General features: G+C 46.8%; 1 protein-coding gene and 1 non-coding gene across 2 annotated transcripts in view; both read left to right on the top strand.

The window, feature by feature from the left end:
* The window catches only part of LOC142790713 (uncharacterized), a 110,925-nt gene that overhangs the window by 79,930 nt on the left and 11,786 nt on the right, over positions 1–19,209 (top strand). Inside the window, exons 9-10 of the mRNA XM_075885332.1 lie at positions 3,246–3,382; positions 12,299–13,352. The gene's annotated coding sequence lies outside the window, so the exon portion shown is untranslated. The remainder of the gene's footprint in view (positions 1–3,245; positions 3,383–12,298; positions 13,353–19,209) is intronic.
* On the top strand, positions 7,797–7,933 carry LOC142790714 (U4 spliceosomal RNA). Its single transcript, XR_012889721.1, has one exon. It is a non-coding gene; the product is annotated as a U4 spliceosomal RNA (small nuclear RNA).

The raw sequence follows: 19,209 nt of genomic DNA, 5'->3' as shown, positions 1-19,209 counted from the left end.
GCTCTCCATGTACGTCTCCTCTGACCACCTAGACTGGGACGTTGCATTGCCATTTATCACATTTGCATACAATTCCTCGCGCCACGATACGGCTGGGTTTTCACCATCTCTTATGTGGTTGCGACCCAACTCCACCTTTCGACACCATTTTTCTTACAGCTGTCGATTCGCCGACTGAATACGCCCGTGACACTATCACCAGAGCTCACAAAGCACGAGAAGTTGCTCTGAAGCGCCTCTTAGCATCGCAAGTGCAATAGAAGGAACGTTACGACACACATCATCGTGACGTCTCCTTTGCCCCGGGTTCCCTTGAATTGCTGTGGACACCGACTCGGCATGTTGGTCTCTCTGAGAAGCTGCTTTCCCAGTACTCGGGACCCTACCGCGTCTTGCGCCAGGTGACCGACGTTACCTATGAGATAGCCCCGCTGAAGTCGTCATCTCTAATGTCTACAGAATTTATTCATGGCTCCCGACTTAAGCTCTACCACTCCGAAATATCATAGAAAGCACCGAGACGGTGCTTCTGCATCCGGGGGTCATGTTACAAGACTACATCACACTGAAGAATCAAGACACAGTGAGAAAGACGACATGATTCTGGGATGTGGGGCACGCTCTGCCTTGTCATCTTGGCTTAGGCTTGGCGTCGTGCAAATATATCTTAGCTGTAACCTCGTTTCTCTGTGTGCCCTCCCGTAACAATATCGATAATCATTGTTGTTGCTTGAAACCAGCGCAGCCGTGTCCTGTCGTAGCTTGTTCAATTCAGCATTTGCCCTCGAGTGTCTCCTGAGGATTGGACGCATTTTGTAGGCGTATCTTAGCCTAAACTTCGAACACTTGAGTTATCAACATGATAAATCGTGTCAATCACCCACTCACCTGTATCTTCTAAAGCGAGCCTCTAGTGAGTCGATTAGAATGCCACTTGAGAGGATGCATCCAAAGTCGAGTTCTTGCGAGGAGTATCGAGGCGCTTCAATCAGGACATACGTAGTATTGCCATAAAACTATGTGGGTGTCTTTGTGAGAGCACCTGTTTGCGCATTTTGGTCCCTCCAGTAAAGAAGCCAGCTAACAAACTCGTTCAGACATTGCAGCTGATATTATTGCACTCTGGCTCTCGCCACTCATTTTTCAGCCTGCAGCCTGTGCTAGGAGTTATCACATTCACATTGATCGACTAATTTACAATTAAAGTCAGTGAAATTTGCTGTTTCATTGCCAAAGACCAAATGCAAAGTTTCATCTTCAGTTATCAAAGCTGACGACAAGAAGGGGTTAAATATCTTCAGAGCAAGCGCAGCACTTTTTTGCCTTAGTTAACTTGGGTTCAGAGCCTTGGAAGGCGGACCATAAGCAATTTACACACCACTATATTCTTCAGCTTTATGCAGTTTTCTTAGCTTTGTCAATGATGCACCTTCCAGCCTTTTGTTCTCCTCATCATAACAATGAAAATTAGGATAATACAGTGGATGTCCGATTTCCCGGACCCTCAAAAGATCGCGAGAACGTGAAAAAAATCAGGCAGTTCGCAAAAACGAATGCAAGTATAAACACTTTTTTAATGGGTATGTTTTGCTGGCAGAGGCGGTCATGGCAGAAGTACAGGATTCTCATTGCAATTCAGCAAATGCATTGTTTAGGTGGCTCTGAAAAGAATCGTTTATACTTCTTTCTTCCATTATACAAATATTTAAGAACTATATGTATAATGTAAGAAAGAAAAAAATTTATGTGGCCTCATCACTGCATTAGTAATCTCTTAGGCGAAAAAAAGTAGCTTATTTTTGTTTGCACGGCATTCCACTTGCCCGCGATGATGTCTGCCTCAATTTCAGCTAAAGTCGTGCTGTCCCTGTACTTGGTGTCATTACTCGAAACTCCAAGCTTGTTGGCTGTGTAGACAGTGCCTCTTCGATCCCGATGGCAGGGTTGTCAGACTCCTGCATAACTTGATGAATGGCTTAGTTATTGGTCAATTCGCACACAGCTCGAGGTCTTTGTCAGCGTTGGCAAAGCCCTTTAGGGTTATCCTGGCTGGAATAGAAACACCGGCAGCATGTAGTAGGTCGAAGGCAACGTCTGCTGGTTGAAGTTCTTCACACACATTGTCTACTCCATGTGAGACAGCCGTATAGGCGTCAAGTATTTCATGTGAAAACAGTTAAAGAAGGTCTATTGCGTAACGGCCTTCTATGCATAATAGCCTTCCATGAGTCCGCACACATGCCTACAGAAGACCATAGCTCAACAGCATAGCTTTTCCCACTCGGAGCACAGGCACAGCACCATGCTGACCATGTGGCTGTGGCCACAGGTTTGACTAACCTACGGCTTGCAACGTATTGGCGTACGCTGGATTGCGGCATTTTCGGTTTCGAGAGTACGAAAACCAAAATGGTCGCATCGATAGTGACTGCGACTCTGCGATTAGCAATAAAAAGTCCAGAAAATCAGATGGCAAAAGCTATAAACACCCAAAATTTCGGACAAATACACTGGCTTTATGGGGAACTTGACGGTGCCACAGATGCGTCCAAGAAGTCAAGCATGTCCAGAATTTCGAGCGTCCATGAAATCGGATGTTGACTGTACTGGCACTTGTCAAAACTTTTCTGGTTCATCCAGTTGTATCTAGAATGACTGCCACTTGGGCATGTTGGTAAGTTCATGATGAATTTACGCCCACAAAAAGCGCTCATCCTGTGTCCTTTTTGCGTCTTTGTACTTATTGGCGCTTGTTTCATCATATATCTCTGATGTACTTTAGCTAGTGAAACAATGTGAGGCAATGTGAAACAAAGGTTTTTGAGGATCCGTTGGATGTGGGTGCATGATTGCTAGATTGTTGCTTCCTTCAAATTGTGACATGTTCCTGTAAATTGAATTATTGTCTGTTATCGCTGCCTTATTATGAAGGGTGCAATAGTCATGACTAATTCACTTGTCTTAACACTTTATGTAATTCCTCGGCATATGTGTGACACATTAATATATGCTCACTATAAACTCTGGACCATTAAAGCGTGCTTTGTTTCTAGCGGTTCAGTGCTGTTAGGAGTTAGTCTTGACCTGCCTGCCTTGTACCATAGCGAACCTTCTTTAGTTTATTTCATCAAAGGCAAATTTTAGCCTGGATACGATGTGTGGTTGTGATTGGAGTGGAGTTCTTCTCTACGAAGCCTTTCATTTAGTTGAAATGAAAAAGAAACATTCTTTTTCTTTCCTTTCAGAAATGCCTTATCAGCTTCGAAATATGAGTCGGATGACGTCGAAAGTCCTGTATGTCCTCACTTGAGCCTACCCTCTGATTAGACGGAACATATTCTTATGGCCAAGATATTGACAACTTGACTCTGCTTGCAAAAGAGTGAGTGTTGTTTTCTTTTTTGCTAACTTCTGCGATTTTTCTCTGAGGAAAAAAATGTGGGCAACTTTCATGTGCACTAGTTTTTTGATGTTGCAAAATTTTTCATTTTTAATTTTCAGCATTGACAAACTGGTACGTAAAAAATAGGTTTTCCTTACCCTTGGCACGAGCTAAGTGTAATAATATTTAAATTGCATACCATGTACATTGGTAAAATTCAAGGCTTTATTTTCTTTGTTAGACACACCAATATTGAGAACTAAGAGGCAGTGATAGCAAGGAAAGTATAGAGGACGTAGTATATGTAATGCAAATGGGAAGGAAGACAAGTTACGAAAAGATAACTTGCCATGGGCAGGCAACCAGCCTGCGGTTTTTGAATAATGGGTTGGATGCTTTAATAGCTAGCGAGCTACAGGGGCAGTAATGCTCTCTAGTCCACATTATGGGGTGTGTGTGTAGACTTATACCCAGTAGGGTTATTGCCACTAGTAGTTGATGACTGCGAATGTAGAAGCTTCTTGCACTGTGGCTCAGTTCTCCTCCGTACTGCATTATTGTAGCCACCTCTTACTTTCACAATGTTTATTAAATGGCACTGCACTGTTGCAGTACATGAAGTGATCACTAGGTGGCTGAAGCAATCTCAACTACACGCGCACATTGCATGTGGTTTAGATTGATAGGAGAGTGGACTGACACACGGATGGACGACTGAGCTGCGAGCCTGTGAAGCTTTGCACCATCAATCATCATTCACTTCGTGGATGTGCTACGGTTCTTTTAAATATGATAGTCTTTCTTAAGGACCTTTGATGCAAAAATTTTGGCCTGTCTGCCTGCCTGTCTCTATGTCTGTACATTTGTCTGTTTATCCACTCTTAACGACATCGGGTACTTGAAACTGCCGACCCCGTCCGCAGCGCCCACCTATGTTGCTCAAGGTTGACCGTTCATGCTTGTGCAATTGTCCATTAAAAAGCAATTATTGCGCATGTCTGGGGTCCCATAACAACACGTATACATTCTGCATGTGCGTCTCTTACTAGAAAAGGCATACATAAGTAATTTTAAAGACCGTAGCGCTTATCACGCTGCACTGACCATGCAACGCTTCCACGGAAAGGTGATTATTGCCAGCGCTTTGCTAAAACGAAATTGTGATTGCATCTACCCGTTGCCTTGCGTTCTACACCTCATAACCTCTGAGTTGGGCGCACACACCTATCTCAAAGCCACGCGTTTTGTTTTCTAAGACAACTGCCAGATGGCGCTTTTATCTCACGTGTGACGTACTTTGATGCGCTCGTTCGCCTCCGCTGCACGCTCGAGGCATTCTAACGCAGTGCCTCCAGAATACCGTCCACGCGATTTTCTTACGCGGAACATAAAATAAATGTCTTGTTCACTCTCTTCACACGCAAGACTATTTTCTTTCGACGACATTTGCAGATTTAATGCAGATACGGGGCCAATTTTTTTCTTTCTGCCTGTTTGCATCAGGTAGCTTAAGATCTTACAGTAGACGACTGATTTGCCCGACCCTCAAAGGATTGCGAGGACATCCAAAAAATGTGGCAGTCCGGGAAAACGAATGCACAAAAAAGTGCACCTTTTAAATGCGAAGCATTTCTTAGCGAACTTCGGCGACTTTGAGCGTATCTGTCTGTCTGTCTGTGTCTGTCTGTCTGTCTGTATCTGTCTGTATCTGTCTGCATCTGTCTGTCTGTCTGCATCTGTCTGTCTGTCTGCATCTGTCTGTCTGTCTGCATCTGTCTGTCTGCATCTGTCTGTCTGCATCTGTCTGTCTGCATCTGTCTATCTGTCTGCATCTGTCTCCCTGTCTGCATCTGTCTGCATCTGTCTATCTGTCTGCATCTGTCTATCTGTCTGCATCTGTCTATCTGTCTATCTGTCTGCATCTGTCTATCTGTCTCTCTGTCTGCATCTGTCTATCTGTCTCTCTGTCTGCATCTGTCTGCATCTGTCTCTCTGTCTGCATCTGTCTGCATCTGTCTCTCTGTCTGCATCTGTCTCTCTGTCTGTTTCTCTGCCTGCCTGCCTGCCCGCCAGACTGCCCGCCAGCCCGCTCGCCCGCGGTATGGTATGGCATGATTGCATGGGGAACACAAGTGACAGACCCTAACAAGAAAATCATGACATGCAGGTCATGTAACAACATGACTACATGCCACGCTCATGATGCGCTCATGGCCGTTTCGATAGGGTCACATATACCAAATTTGGTATTACATTTCGTAAATGGATGACGAAGGTATGTCACTGATGCAAACATGATAATCATGAGATGCGTGTCATGTAACAACATGACTACATGCCACGCTCATGACGCGCTGGGAGCCGCTTCGCTAGAATCACTTAAACCAAATTTGGTATTACGGGACGGGAACAGATGACGAAGGTATGATACTGGTGCAAACATGATAAACATGAGATGCGTGTCATGTAACAACATGATTACGTGCTACGCTCATGATGCGCTCGCGGCCAGTTCGCTAGCTGCACAACTACCAAACTCAGTATTACGTGATGCGAACGGACGACATAGGTAAATGACTCATGTAAACAGGATAATCACGACATGCGTGTCATGTAGCAACATGACTGCATGCCACATTGATAATGCGCTCGCAGTCGTTTCGCTAGCTTCACATATGCCAAATTTGGTATCATGTGACCCCAATGGATGACGACGGTATGTGACTTGTGCAAAGATGATAATCATGAGATGCGTGTCATGTGAAAACACGAGTACATGCCACAGTCAAGGCGCCAATACATTTCGGCGTGACGCAGTGCGCGTTCTTGCCGGCGTTCAATTCGTCGCGTCACGACGGCATTGTCACGACGGCATTGCCACGCCAGGCGCCGGTCCTGCCACGCCAGGCGCCGGTCCTGCCATATACTCGCAGGCGCACGCGGCATTGCATTTATTTGACCCATGCGCGTTTCAGCGCATTCAGCATCCCCCCGTCACAAAAAAAGAAAGCGCATTGGCGCGAGATGGAGCATGTCGCATTTCGCGCCATTTGTCGTCAGGAAGCGCCGACGGACGCTGGTCGCGCCTAGCGTCAGACTATAGAGTGCTTGAGTTCTGCTAACATTGCGTCGCTGTGCTCAGCGTTCACGTGCATGAACGCTACATTGGAGTATGTCTGGCCCTTCATGATATGCTTGCGGCCGTTTTGCTAGCTCCACATATACCGAATTCGGCGTTACGTGACCTCAATGGATGACGAAATATAAGACTGGCTCAAACATAATTATCCTGACACGCGTGTCATGTAAGAACATGACAACATACCACGCTCATAGCGTGCTCGCGACCGTTTTGCTAGCTCCAAATATACTAAATTTGGTATCGCGTGACGTGAATAGATGACAAAGGTCAATAACACAATCAAACATCACAATTATGACACGGAAGTCATGTACGGCATTATTTACCTCCTTCTTGTAACGTTGTGCTGATATTAAAGTGACATATCAACATTTCTCATTTGTTCTTCGCATATCATAGATTCCTTCTGTACGTGGTATCTGCCTATTTTTTCACAGGTATTTTTCGCTGACAGAGAAGGCAATGGTAGGGGTACAAGATTTTCATTGCAATCCAGCGAATGTGTTGTTTAGGTGGCTTTGAAAAATGCCATTTGTGTTAAAAAAAGATATGTGAAAATAACTCGATGTGGCCCACGTAATCTCATTGGTCAACACTTTGGCCCCCAAAACGTTTCTGATTATCTTTTGCAGGGCAATCTGCTGGCCCGCAATCATGTCTGCCTCGATTTCGGTTAACGTCATGCTGCCACTGTACAACGATGACAGCGTCATCAGTGCTAGCGTCCACTCCGAGCTCGTTGGCTGTGTAGGTGCTGCCTCTTCAAACTCGGTGTCAGAGTCATCAGAATCCCCCGTTACTTGACAAATGATTTCGTCAGCCGTCAATCCCCCACTCAGTTCGAAGTCCTACTGAGTGTCGGCGAAGCCCTCAAAGGTTATGCCGGCTAGAATTGAAACGCCAGCAGCATGCAGATCATCGAAGGCAATGTCCCCAAACAGAAGTTCATCGCACACGCTGTCTTTTTTAGGTGAGACAGCTTTCTTAGCACCGAGCGTAGAATGTGAAGCCTGCATGGCGAAAACAGTTACGAAGAGTCTCTTACGTAACCGCCTTTTATGAGTCTGCAAGCATGTCATGCTCAGACCTGAGGTCAACAGCGTAGCTTTTCCCACTGTCGGAGCACAGCAACAAGCAGCTGAGCATGTGTGATTTATAAAAATGCTTCAAGTTGCAAATCATGCCTTGGTCCATCGGCTGCAGGATTGATGTGGTGCTTGGTGGCATAAATTCAATCTTTATAGCCTTTAGGTTGTTGATGTGACCACGCGCAGTTGTGCGCAGAGGCAGTGTCGCATCCAATGAAGTGGCAACTGAGGAGTGACTATTTTTAGTTGACAACTTTTTTATTCACAAAAAGCAGCACTTTTGGGTGTTACTGCTCGAACCTTCTGTCCAGCTTGCGGGCATACGCTTGGAATAGCTGCTGGGTCACCCTGCCTTCTTGTTGGCTTCGTAGAGAACAGGCAGAGTTGCTGCCTTCTTGAAACATCTTTGATGCTCCAACTTCCCTATCGCAAGCTACGGAAGCTTCTCGCTGCCTGACATGTTCCTGCGAACGAAGACAGGGAGCCACTTCTTGCTCTTGTTTCCGCCGTAGCAGGCGTCACCAGCAAATGCAAGCATTTTCTTTGACAGGAGCTTCTAAAACAGTCCTGTTGCGTGGCAGTTGAAAATAAAGTCTGATAAAAACTACTGGAGCAAGAACCGCAGCCTACCATTCCGATATTTGGAGACTACGGAATCGTTGACGGTACCGCTTTCCCTACAGATCTTGAATTTCAAGTCATTGTGACTCCCTCAATTGCAAAGCCATCCATCACTGAACTTGAAATCCTTCTCGATCGTCTGGCGCCCAAAAACCTCCGCCGTTTGCTTCAGGATGTCACGTGACACCGGGATTTTCTTGCCGATTGTGATATTGAGCCACACAAGGAGCACTTCCTCGAGCTTCGGGTAAACACCCTGACCTGGATTCTTCTTTGCAGCCCTGGTTGACTTGGCACTCAGTTCCAAAATCTTTGCCTTGTTCTGCATAAAGTCCGAAACAGTTTGCTTAGAAATTCTGCACTCCTTACCCACCTCTGCCTGTGACTTGGCCGTTTTGAATTTGTTTGATGATGGCGGCTTTCTTTTTCATTGTAATCCTATGAGGTAGATTTGTGCGCTTTGAAGACGTGACCAAAGATGAAGGAGCAGTTGGTGCGGTCGCTTTTAACGGCGAATTCGCTTGAAAAAAGGCAGCACCAAACCGCTAAAAACTCAAGGCAAATGCGAACGCTCGGGAAACGTGAACGCTGAAGATACCACGCTGCAGCACACAATCTACCGTATAGCTGACAGAAAAACACGTGAACGAACACAGTGGTTTGACTGGGCTATGGCTGGCAACAGATTGGTATGCGCTAGGTTGCAGCAAAGTGCGGTTTCAAGAGTGCGGCAGCCACGGGGCTGTAGGCGCGGTGCTGCTGGCCGCACTTGGCCACACCTGCAATGCCGAGTAAAGTGTTAGGCTAATACAATGAAATTGGTGGCGTTTGGTGGCGATTTGTAGTCCGCGGCTAGCGGTGAAAAGTCTGGAAAATCGGATGGCAAAGGGTTTAAGTGTCCAGAATTTCGGACATTTCAATACATTGACTTTATGAGGAACATAATGGTGTCGGGAATGAGTCCAGGAAATCGGGCTTGGCCATGTCCGGAATTTTGGGCATCCAGGGAATCGGTCGTCGACTGTATTACGAGATGGCAGCTGACCAATATTTCCTCCCATACCACCTGAAGGTATCAAGTCTGCCAGAACGAGACCTTTGCTATGGATGAAAAAAAAAGTGGAAATTATAAGGGCTAGTGTTTGCTATGCAGAATATTTATCAGGACTAACAGACAATGCCAACCAAAGTATAGCTGCTGTTAGCAATAATTGTAATGTAAATGTGAACAAAAAAAGTGGGTGAACAGATAACTTGCCGCTAGCAGGATCTGAAGCTGGGACCTTCGAATAACGTGTCCGATGGTCTATCTACTGAGCTACAGTGACGATACCCCCCCCCCCCATTCACTATATGGGTATATGTGGTCATTCCCTGGTAGTGTCTACGTCTCTGTAGGCGTCGTTGCGGAGATTTGTACTTTGACTTTAGTATTGACTTGATTGATGACTGGACGCGGTGTCGCGCATTAGAGGTTAGAATTTGTGTCTAAATAATTTTTCATCACATTTTCCTGATAATCATAAGTAAGGCACAAAGACAACAGGTCTCAACTTTAACCAAGGCTTACAGCTTCATACTGAATCATACTGAAGGAAGTATTGTTAGTTCTCGTAGATGGCAACCAAGCCATAGCCCTAGTTCTAGAGGAGTCCGCAGCGCAGCAACACAGTCAGCTGCTGCTCAACCAAAGCAACAATGGTCCTCGATCCAACTTCACACAAACCCTTCACTGTTAGATGGGGGCGCCACTAACCAACACCATACAGTAGCGAACTCTAGACTTGGCTTCAGTGAAAATCGTTGCAAGTGCTTTTTCTGTCATCGGCTAAGAAAACCTGGTAATGGTATGCCTTAGTGACAACGTCCCACTCTGCACTCGTGTAGCAATTGTAGCACGTATGCACCTGCCACTTCTGTCTAGCTCTTCTGAATGGTGTGAAATGCACTGTTTAACTGGTGAATAACTGCAACAGCTACCACCGTTTTCTTTTGTGAGCTTTCTTTTCCCTTGGATATGTGAGTGCAGCTCCAGGAATAGAAGTGCTGCGCCGATTGTCCCATGCTGCGCCAATCTGATGTGCTGCGCCAAGCGGCGCCTAAACAGAAATTTGCACATGCAACTTCAAATTTACTTGAGAGCTCCATCATTCACTGAGTTCACGTGTGTGCTACACAAAGAGCGTAATCATGTCTATAAAAAATTCCGCATTCATATCAAGCATCGTATTTCGGATAATGCATGAGCCTTGCACCACGTGAAAGCAATTCATGATTCTTGTTAAGGTGGCATTTGTGTGCGTACCTCACTATGCGACTCTATGTATGTTTTAACAGCGAAAGTGTTTTACAAGCTATAAAAAATACTCGCCGTACTAATGCCGAGACAACTACCGAGCGCGTGCTGTGCTTGGTGGTTGCTCGGCGACAGTGGGGTAGCTTTTTACCATATAAACTGAAAGAAAAATTAAAAATCAGTCTCACTGATGACTGCAACAGCAACAATTTGTAATGTTGTAATGGTGATGCCGCACACACTCCTTTCTTACCATTACGCGTCTAACGCTGCCTTGCGCAAACCGCGCCCGAATGACTTGGGACTTTCTAGATAATCAATAGAATTATCCGATGAGATTACACGCACGATGGGTACACTACAGCTTGTTCTGGAACTTACATGGAGGCTAGCAATAATGCTGGAATTTTCGATAACACATGTATAAATGCTGCCGCACTTTATTTGGTGGCAGATTATCGACGGCGACGCTCTATGTCGGTGATATCAGTCTGCAGCATGTATAGCTTGTAGAGTGACGTTTCACTCTACTGGCACAGGTTAGCCCAAATAAAAAGTTCACTCATGAAAACAGCGACTGCTGCCTTCGTCCACTTCATGACCCTATGGTTATACGAAGGCTGACAGCTAACTCTCTTGAATCTGACATCACGACACTCACAACTATACAAAATGCTGGTGTATTAGAATAAGTACGTTCACTCCAGGGAGAAATGCTCTTATCACGCAATTCATTCCTGTTAAGACCGCACCACATAACAACACGGTGTACGAGTCAATGTGCGATGATGCTTGCTGACATTGCGTGCGCCAGCTATCGTAACCTCACTCTTCATTAGAATCAAAGCTCATGGCTGCTGCTTGAGCGACCTTTTTTTTCCCCAGCTTCTTTTCATGCTCGTTCAAGATGGGTGCTGTGTCTCCTTCCTGCTTGAGTATTCGACGGCAGTTCCAATACGCGGTGGGATGTGTGCCCTCTGAGCGACAAAGATTGGCTGTCTCCATTAATCTCGGCTTGAGCAGCGCTCATCACTCCAGCTTGTGCAATTTAAAGTGCGGGTCAAACGTACAATGTGCGGGGAATGGTACCAGCTTGTAGTGCGAAGCGTGGTGGCGACGGCGAGAACCCATTGAGTGTCCATATAATTCCTATCGTAATAAAAAATTTTCATTTAATTGCCTAGCAATGGCGCATCGAGTGCATCTAAATTTACCCGTGGTTCTCATGTCGGTAGTGGCATTTCAATGACCAGAAGATAAGTGTTTTACATTCAATTTTATAGAGCCTCATGGCTTTAGTATGAAGACGAGTTTTAATACATAGTAGCTCATGTCTAGTCTTGAGTTGCTGTTCATGTTGTATGTGGTGTTTTAATCACATTTTGTACATTGCAACATTTTAACACTAATTTTTTCTTCCTTTGAGTTCTAGCAGCTGTCCGGAACGCTGTTCATGTTTTTTCTTTGAATTGCTGCACTTTCACCTTTGATGTAAGCTTTAATATATATGAATTTCGAGTAAGTCTGGTAGCTTGATCAGCGCCTAGTAAAACCCAATGAAATGTTATGTGTTAACCAGAAAGCATAAATTTGAATTAACAGTGTTGTGGTCCAAGGAATCTGCTCCAAAACTCACCTTTTGTTGCTCCAGAGCTGCTCCGAAACTCGCTTTTACTGCTCCAAAGCTGCTACAAAACTGCATAATTTCTGTTCCCAAAGCTGCTGCAAAAAACTGAAGCTCGGTTCTACTCCTTTTTTATTTTGTGCAGGATTTGTTGTTGAAGAGGAGAAAGTGACAGCGGCTATTCTTCACCCCCTAGTGCCCATCAGAGGAGAAAGTGACAGCGGCTATTCTTCACCCCCTAGTGCCCATAAGGGATAAGGCACACGGTGTGCTTCCGCATAGAAGCAAGTATCGGTTGGCATCGCCTGCTAAGAAGGCCTTCAGCAAGAGAAGCGCAAAACTGAGCCATGCTCACTGGCAGACGCTCCTTTTGAGGACACCTTTGATCGCAGTATCTGCATCTTCATGGGCACGGAAGTCGTTGGTTTGCAAATGAAGTTCCAAAAGCAAGGTCCTGCTAAATTCTTACACACGTGGGGGGGATAGCACAGAATGCGTGTTGGACATACAGCTCTACCTTTTGGACAACAGTTGCTGGTGGGTAGAGAGCATTAGGTAGCATGGAAGTGCCTGTGCGGTAGTCAGTTGTTTTTTGGGCGCACTCGATCTTGAAGTGATGCTGGAGGAGGTGAATTTTTAAGTGTTCAGTATGGGCTGGCCTTCGTTCTGTTTATGTCTGTGCACGAGCAGTGTACGCAACTGGTTGGCGATCCTCTGATGGCCAGTTCTGAAGAAGTATGGCACACAGCAATAATGAACCTGCTCTTGAGTACACATTGAAGGCGAGAGTGCACCTATTCACTTCAACATACTCTCAGCTCCGAGCCACTGCAGTGTCGATGTGAAGCCGAGTGTTGCCTGGGTATACATGAAGTCACTGTGTGCATTTGTGCTGCCATCGACGATTGTCAAGCGATGAGTAACATATGCTGATTGCAGCACTTGGGCGTCTTCAAGGAGTCTTCATTGCACGAGCATCTTCGTGGAGTCTTCATTGCACAAGTGTTGTCGAGGGAGAGGCTTGGAATGAGGCACAGATTGTCTGAGGGCGAGAACCTGACATATCAAAACGTTTTTCATTGGCTGGTGACGAACAGTTTCAGTTGCGAACTATGCTTTGAAGGTTGTCTACAAAAGGTACTACATCGAGAGGCATTTGGATGTTTCTTTAAAAGGATCGACGTTCTACAAGTGCAAAGGTTTGTTGGCAAAAGTTATTTACAACTTTGTTTTATTCCTCAGTATCTTAGCATTGAAAGCACATGCTTTTTTTTAGCTATGTGAATAGCAAAATCCAAAGTGCAAAGTGAATTTCAGTAGTGAAGCATGTGTGCCAATGCAATACAATGTTTTAAAATATTTTTCAAATACCTTGAAATGGAATTTCAAGAAAAAGTTGGACATGATTCCTAAGTACATTCTTATAATGACCGAGGAGTTATGTATGTTGATCCGATCTCACTTTGCCTTTTTTTTAATAGGCAGTTTTGTTTTGGAAGCCTGCCTCCCTGTTTGCAAAGTGCCTACAGGTGATACTAAGCATCCAAAGTAGTTTGAAAGGCCGAGCCTCCCTGGGGCATATTTTGAAAGTGTTTCTTGTGACGAAATTGATGAAAAAGGAGGCAATACAAAGGACGAATTGTATTTATGTACAATATTTGGCACCACCCAAGGGTTGCCCAAATTTGGGGTCTTAAACAGCAATAATTGGGCCCCTATCTTTCCTACCTCAAGGTTGGGACCAGTGTTATCTTGATTCAATACAGTTGCGACTGCAGAAGAGCCTGATAGGCAGCTTTGCCACAATTCTAGAGTGTGCTTGGCTGACACTAATAGACAGTTTGAAAGGCAAACTGTTTATTCGATGTTGACTGTATTTGTCTTCGAGAAGTTCGAATAGTAAAAATTTCATAGCCAATCAAATAGCAAATACTGTTCATAAAATACTTGGCGTTTGAAATGTTTACACACCTCTATTTTTTCTTTTAATATTTTTATTTTCATATTATTACCCGTGTGTGTTCTCGCTGTCCTGAGTAGACAATTACCATCAGTCACCTGCGGCACATACCCGCCTGTGGGTATGTGCCACTGTTTGGCAGAGAGTATTATGCAACAGTATTTTAACAATAATCGTGTCATGATCAGCAGGCAATATTCTAACCTGTGCAAATATTCGAATGCTTAGAATATTCCTGTGAATAGTACAGTATTAGAATTCGCTTCGCTTCAAATTTAAATTATTGATATTGTGAGGAAGAAGATGGACACTTGCAAAAGCACATTGCCATCGCCAGGCTTGCTCGACTGTTCGTTCCCTGGCTACGCTTTGCCTGCTGCTACTGCTATCTTCCCGTTCGCTGTGAACCTCAGTGAACCCCCGTAACAAGTGTTGGAGCTGCTGGGTCGGGCCAACCTGGAACTTCGCAGCCGGAAACTCAAGCCAGCCTCTGCATTGCCGGATGAAGCACCAAATCAACCGCAGCAACAACCTGCAATGCCGGATGAAGCACCAAATTAACCGCAGCTACAACCTGCTGTCCGGGTGCCCACATTGGTCTGCCCGGGCCCATCGCGTCAACGCGACCCACCAATCTTCAGCGGTACAGAAGAGGAGGATGTTGAAGACTGGCTCGCGGAATACGAATGGGTAAGCGTGATCAACCGCTGGGATGACGCTGCGAAGCTCAGGTACGTGTCATTTTATTTGAGTGGCGTGGCCAGCGTGTGGCATCGAAACCACCAACGCGACTTCCCGACGTGACTTGCTTTCATAACGCATGTGACGGAAGTATTCTGGCGCCCCGCTGTTCGCAAGCTTCGAGCCGAGCAACGGTTGCGTGGCCGCGAATGGTGAAACACTCACCAGCTACATTGAAGACGTTGCCGACCTGTGTAGCCGCATTGATGTCGCAATGGCCAATGCCGACAAAATCAGGCATATTTTGAAAGGGATTGAAGACGACGCCTTTTAGATGCTGCTGGCAAAGAACCCGTCCACAGTGTCTGAACTTGTGAGTCTTTGCCAAAGTTTTGATGAGCTGCGCAAACAACGCACAGCCACGCGCCGTTGCCATCCACAGGCGACTTCAATGTTGGGATTGACTGTTGCTCCTGACAACTTATCGCTGCTGCTACAGATTAAGGATTTCGTTCGTGAAGAGGTCGCTCGCAAGCTTTCGCTGATGCAGCTTGTTCACGACCAGTCGAATTCCCCGTTGGCGCCCCCTCTCCAAAACATCATCTGGGACCAGGTCGCCGAAGAGGTCTCGCTTTCGCTCCATCAGGCTCCGACTGCTGCTCCCCTGACGTAAGCCGCGGTCGCTTCCAGGCCTGTGATGCAAGGTTACAGCCCTCGTAGTCCGCCTATTCGCCCGCCAGTATCACCGCCCGCTCGCCAAGTCGTACAGTACGCACGAGCCGAGGACCCTTGGCGCACTCCAGACAGCCGTCCCATTTGTTTTCATTGTGGTCTAGTTGGCCATGTGGCCCGTTACTGTCGCTTTCAGGCACCACCTATCTTCAACTGTGTGCGTCTACCATGAGTCATGTATGCACAGCGTCAACCCCGCCGCAGTTACTCAGGCGACTACGAATCTGATGCTACCTCCCGGACCCCACCCTCCTCTCGCCGCTCGTCTTCTCCTCGCCACCGCTCCCTTTCCCCTATGCACCGACGGTAAAGCCCTGTGCTCCAGGAAAACTAAGTGGCGCAGTTCAGGAGGCGAGAACTGCGGTTCCGGCGAAATGCACAAGGCCTCGAATTTCTCCCAGAAACGTTATTGAAGTCGCTTTAGTAGGAACATGGACGCTAGCCCTTGTCGACACCGGCGCTGCCCTTTCAGAGATTGATGCCCGCATTTGCCGTCATATCGGAAAAGTCACGATGCCTGTTTCTGGACTATCCCTTCGTACAGCCAACGCGCAGCACGTTGAGCCATCCGGTGCCTGCACAGCTCGTGTCGTCATCCAGGATGCTCTTTATGTGGTCGAATTTATTGTGCTGCCATCTTGTTCTCACGACATCATATTGGGGTGGGATTTCCTCTCTACACAACGTGCGATCATCAATTGCGCCCGCGCTGACCTCGAGTTGTTCCCATTTTCGACAGATGTCATCGATGACAAGGACACATGTCGCAAAATCACAGTTTGTGACTACACCATTCTGCCTGCGCAGTCTACTGTTCTTGTCTCCATCTCTTGCGACTCTGAAGACGGTGGCTCATTGCTTTTCGCACCGTCTGCACTTCTAGTTCGCTGCCGATCACTGCCATTGCCATTTGCCGTTCTCGAGTTTCATTCAGGTGTCTCTGTGATGTACATTACCAATCCATCGCCCGAGCCAATCACTTTGGGACGCCGGGAAACACTCGACAAAGCCGAGCTGCTGGCGTCATCTTCGGTATTCGAGACCATGGACGACCACACTGATATGGCCACCCTTGAGACATCAACTCCTCAGCCACTACCGCGATCTTTCACACCAGCTATAGCCAGCGACCTTATGACGACACAACGAGACCAACTTCTTCGCTTGCTCGACGGTTTCTCTTTGTCTTTCGACTGCCAAGCAAGAGCACTCGGCCACACAAGGACTGTTTTAAATACTATCGACACCGGAAGCCACGCGCCCATTCGTAAGCGTCCTTACCGAGTATCGGCGAGTGAGAGGCGCCTTATCGATGACCAGGTGAATGACATGCTTAAACGCGGTGTCATTCAACCTTCCAACAGTCCTTGGGCACCACCTGTGGTCCTTGTTCGAAAGAAAGATGGCACAATAGATTTTGCGTCGATTATCGCCGGCCTAACAAGATTACCCGCAAGGATGTGTACCTGTTGTCACGAATTGATGACGCACTCGACTGCTTGCAAGGAGCAGAGTTTTTTTCTTCCTTGGATCTCCACTCAGGCTACTGGCAAGTGCCCATGGCTGAGACTGACTGCTCTAAAACCGCGTTTGTACCACCAGATGGAATATACGAATTCACTGTAATGTCATTCGGTCTCTGTAACGCGCCCGCCACCTTTGAACGCATGATAGACGGCATCTTGCGCGGCTTGAAGTGGCACACTTGCCTCTGCTATTTGGATGATATTGTCGTCTTTGCGCCAGATTTTCCGACCCATCTACAATGGTTGCATCAAGCTTTGACCTGTGTCCAAAATGCCGGTCTCCAGCTTAACTTGAAAAAGTGCTTATTCGCCGCTAGAAAACTAACTATACTAGGCCACGTCGTCTCCAAAGAAGGCATTCTTCCCGGTCCTGCTAAACTTCGTGCCGTATCCGAGTTCCCGAAGCCTAATAACCTGAAAGCTCTGCGCACCTTTATTGGCCCATGCTCATATTTTCGGCGCTTCGTTTGTAATTTTGCTACTGTCATCGCACCTCTCAATGCACTCCTCCAAGGCGACAATGAATTAACTACCTGGTCAGAAGCTTGTGACGATGCGTTTAAGACACTTCGACGCCTGCTTAAGTCTCCACCAATTTTGCATCGCTTCGCTCCGAGGGCACGCACATAAATTTGTACTGATGCTAGTGGTGTCGGCCTTGGTGCTGTGCTCGCACAACGTGACGATGCCAACGCCGAATACGTGGTTGCATATGACAGTCGTGCACTCACAAAACCTGAGACCAATTATATGGTAACCGAAAAAGAGTGCCTGGCCATCATATGGGCTCTACAGAAGTTTCGCCCCTATCTTTACGGTCGTCCTTTCGACGTCGTAACAGACCACCACGCTCTGTGTTGGTTGTCAAACCTCAAGAGCCCGTCAGGCCGCCTTGCTCGGTGGGCCCTCCGACTTCAGGAATACGACGTCCGGGTCGTATACCGTTCTGGCGCACAACACTCTGATGCTGACGCCCTCGTCACGCTTCCAGCTTATTTCAGACGCACGCATCTAGTCACAATCACAATATTTTGCCACTCGACATCTTGGACATGGCCTCGGAGCAACGAAATGACCCTTGGATCGCCGCAATTCTAAACTTTTTGTCGAGCCCTCTGACCACACCGGCTCCACGAGCGCTACGCCGCCAAGTGCAGCATTACGCTATCCCCGATTGTCTTTTATACCGCCGTAACGACCACACCGATGGCCGCACATGGCTATTGGTCATGCCCCGCCATCTCCGTCGCGATCTCTGCTTCGCTTTCCACAGTGACGCTGAGTGTGGCCACGATGGCATGTTCAAGACGTACACGCGCCTTCGCCTACGCTATTATTGGCGCGGAATGTACAGCTTCGTCTGCAAATACGTCCGCTCATGCCTCGCCTGCCAACGACGCAAACCAGTCTTGCATCTCTCCACAGCACCTCTCCAGCCTTGTTACGGGTGTTTATTGAGGTTCACAGCGACCGGGAAGATAGCAGCAGCAGCAGTCAAAGCATAGCCAGGGAACGAACAGTCGAGCGAGCCTGGGGATGGCAATGTGCTTTCGCATGTGTCCATTTTCTTCCTCACATTGAAAATTTCTAAGTATTTGCTATGAACGCACAAGTGAATAATAATTATTCTGCATGTAACCGTTTGTAAAGGTGGTTTCACTGCAATATAGGCCGTGAAGGCACAGGTCTAGAAGAATCTGCTTTGCCGCGAAGCCTCCCTTCAAACTTGAAGGGGCCCTGCAACACTTATTGAGCATGGTCGGAAAACTGTGCCGATCGGTAGTCGAGGCTACCGAGAACACGCGAGCTAAATATTATAGCGAAGCACGCGGCCTGCAATTCACAATAAATTCTCAAAGCAGCTAAAAATTGCTCCCTTCTCTCAGCAAATCACACTACAAGCTCAAAAATCACTTGTAACAGCCATTGGCTGTTTTAAGAATGGTGCGCTTGGTCCTTACTGGGGCCGCCGCGGGAGACATCCACTTCTCCACGCGTACGTGGGCTGTGAATCGAAAAAAAAAAAAAAAAGCGAGAAAAAGTACTCAAGATCATGTGGCCCATGTGACGTACTTTTTTCCCCGTGCCGTCCCTCCCTGCTTGAGTCCAGCTTTTTCGTCGAGTTGAGAGTAGAAAGAATGCGATCGCAGTGTGTGA

The sequence above is a fragment of the Rhipicephalus microplus genome, unplaced genomic scaffold (assembly GCF_043290135.1).
Source record: "Rhipicephalus microplus isolate Deutch F79 unplaced genomic scaffold, USDA_Rmic scaffold_121, whole genome shotgun sequence".
Taxonomy (NCBI): Eukaryota; Metazoa; Arthropoda; class Arachnida; order Ixodida; family Ixodidae; genus Rhipicephalus; species Rhipicephalus microplus.
This window is presented reverse-complemented; position numbering and strand designations above follow the sequence as displayed.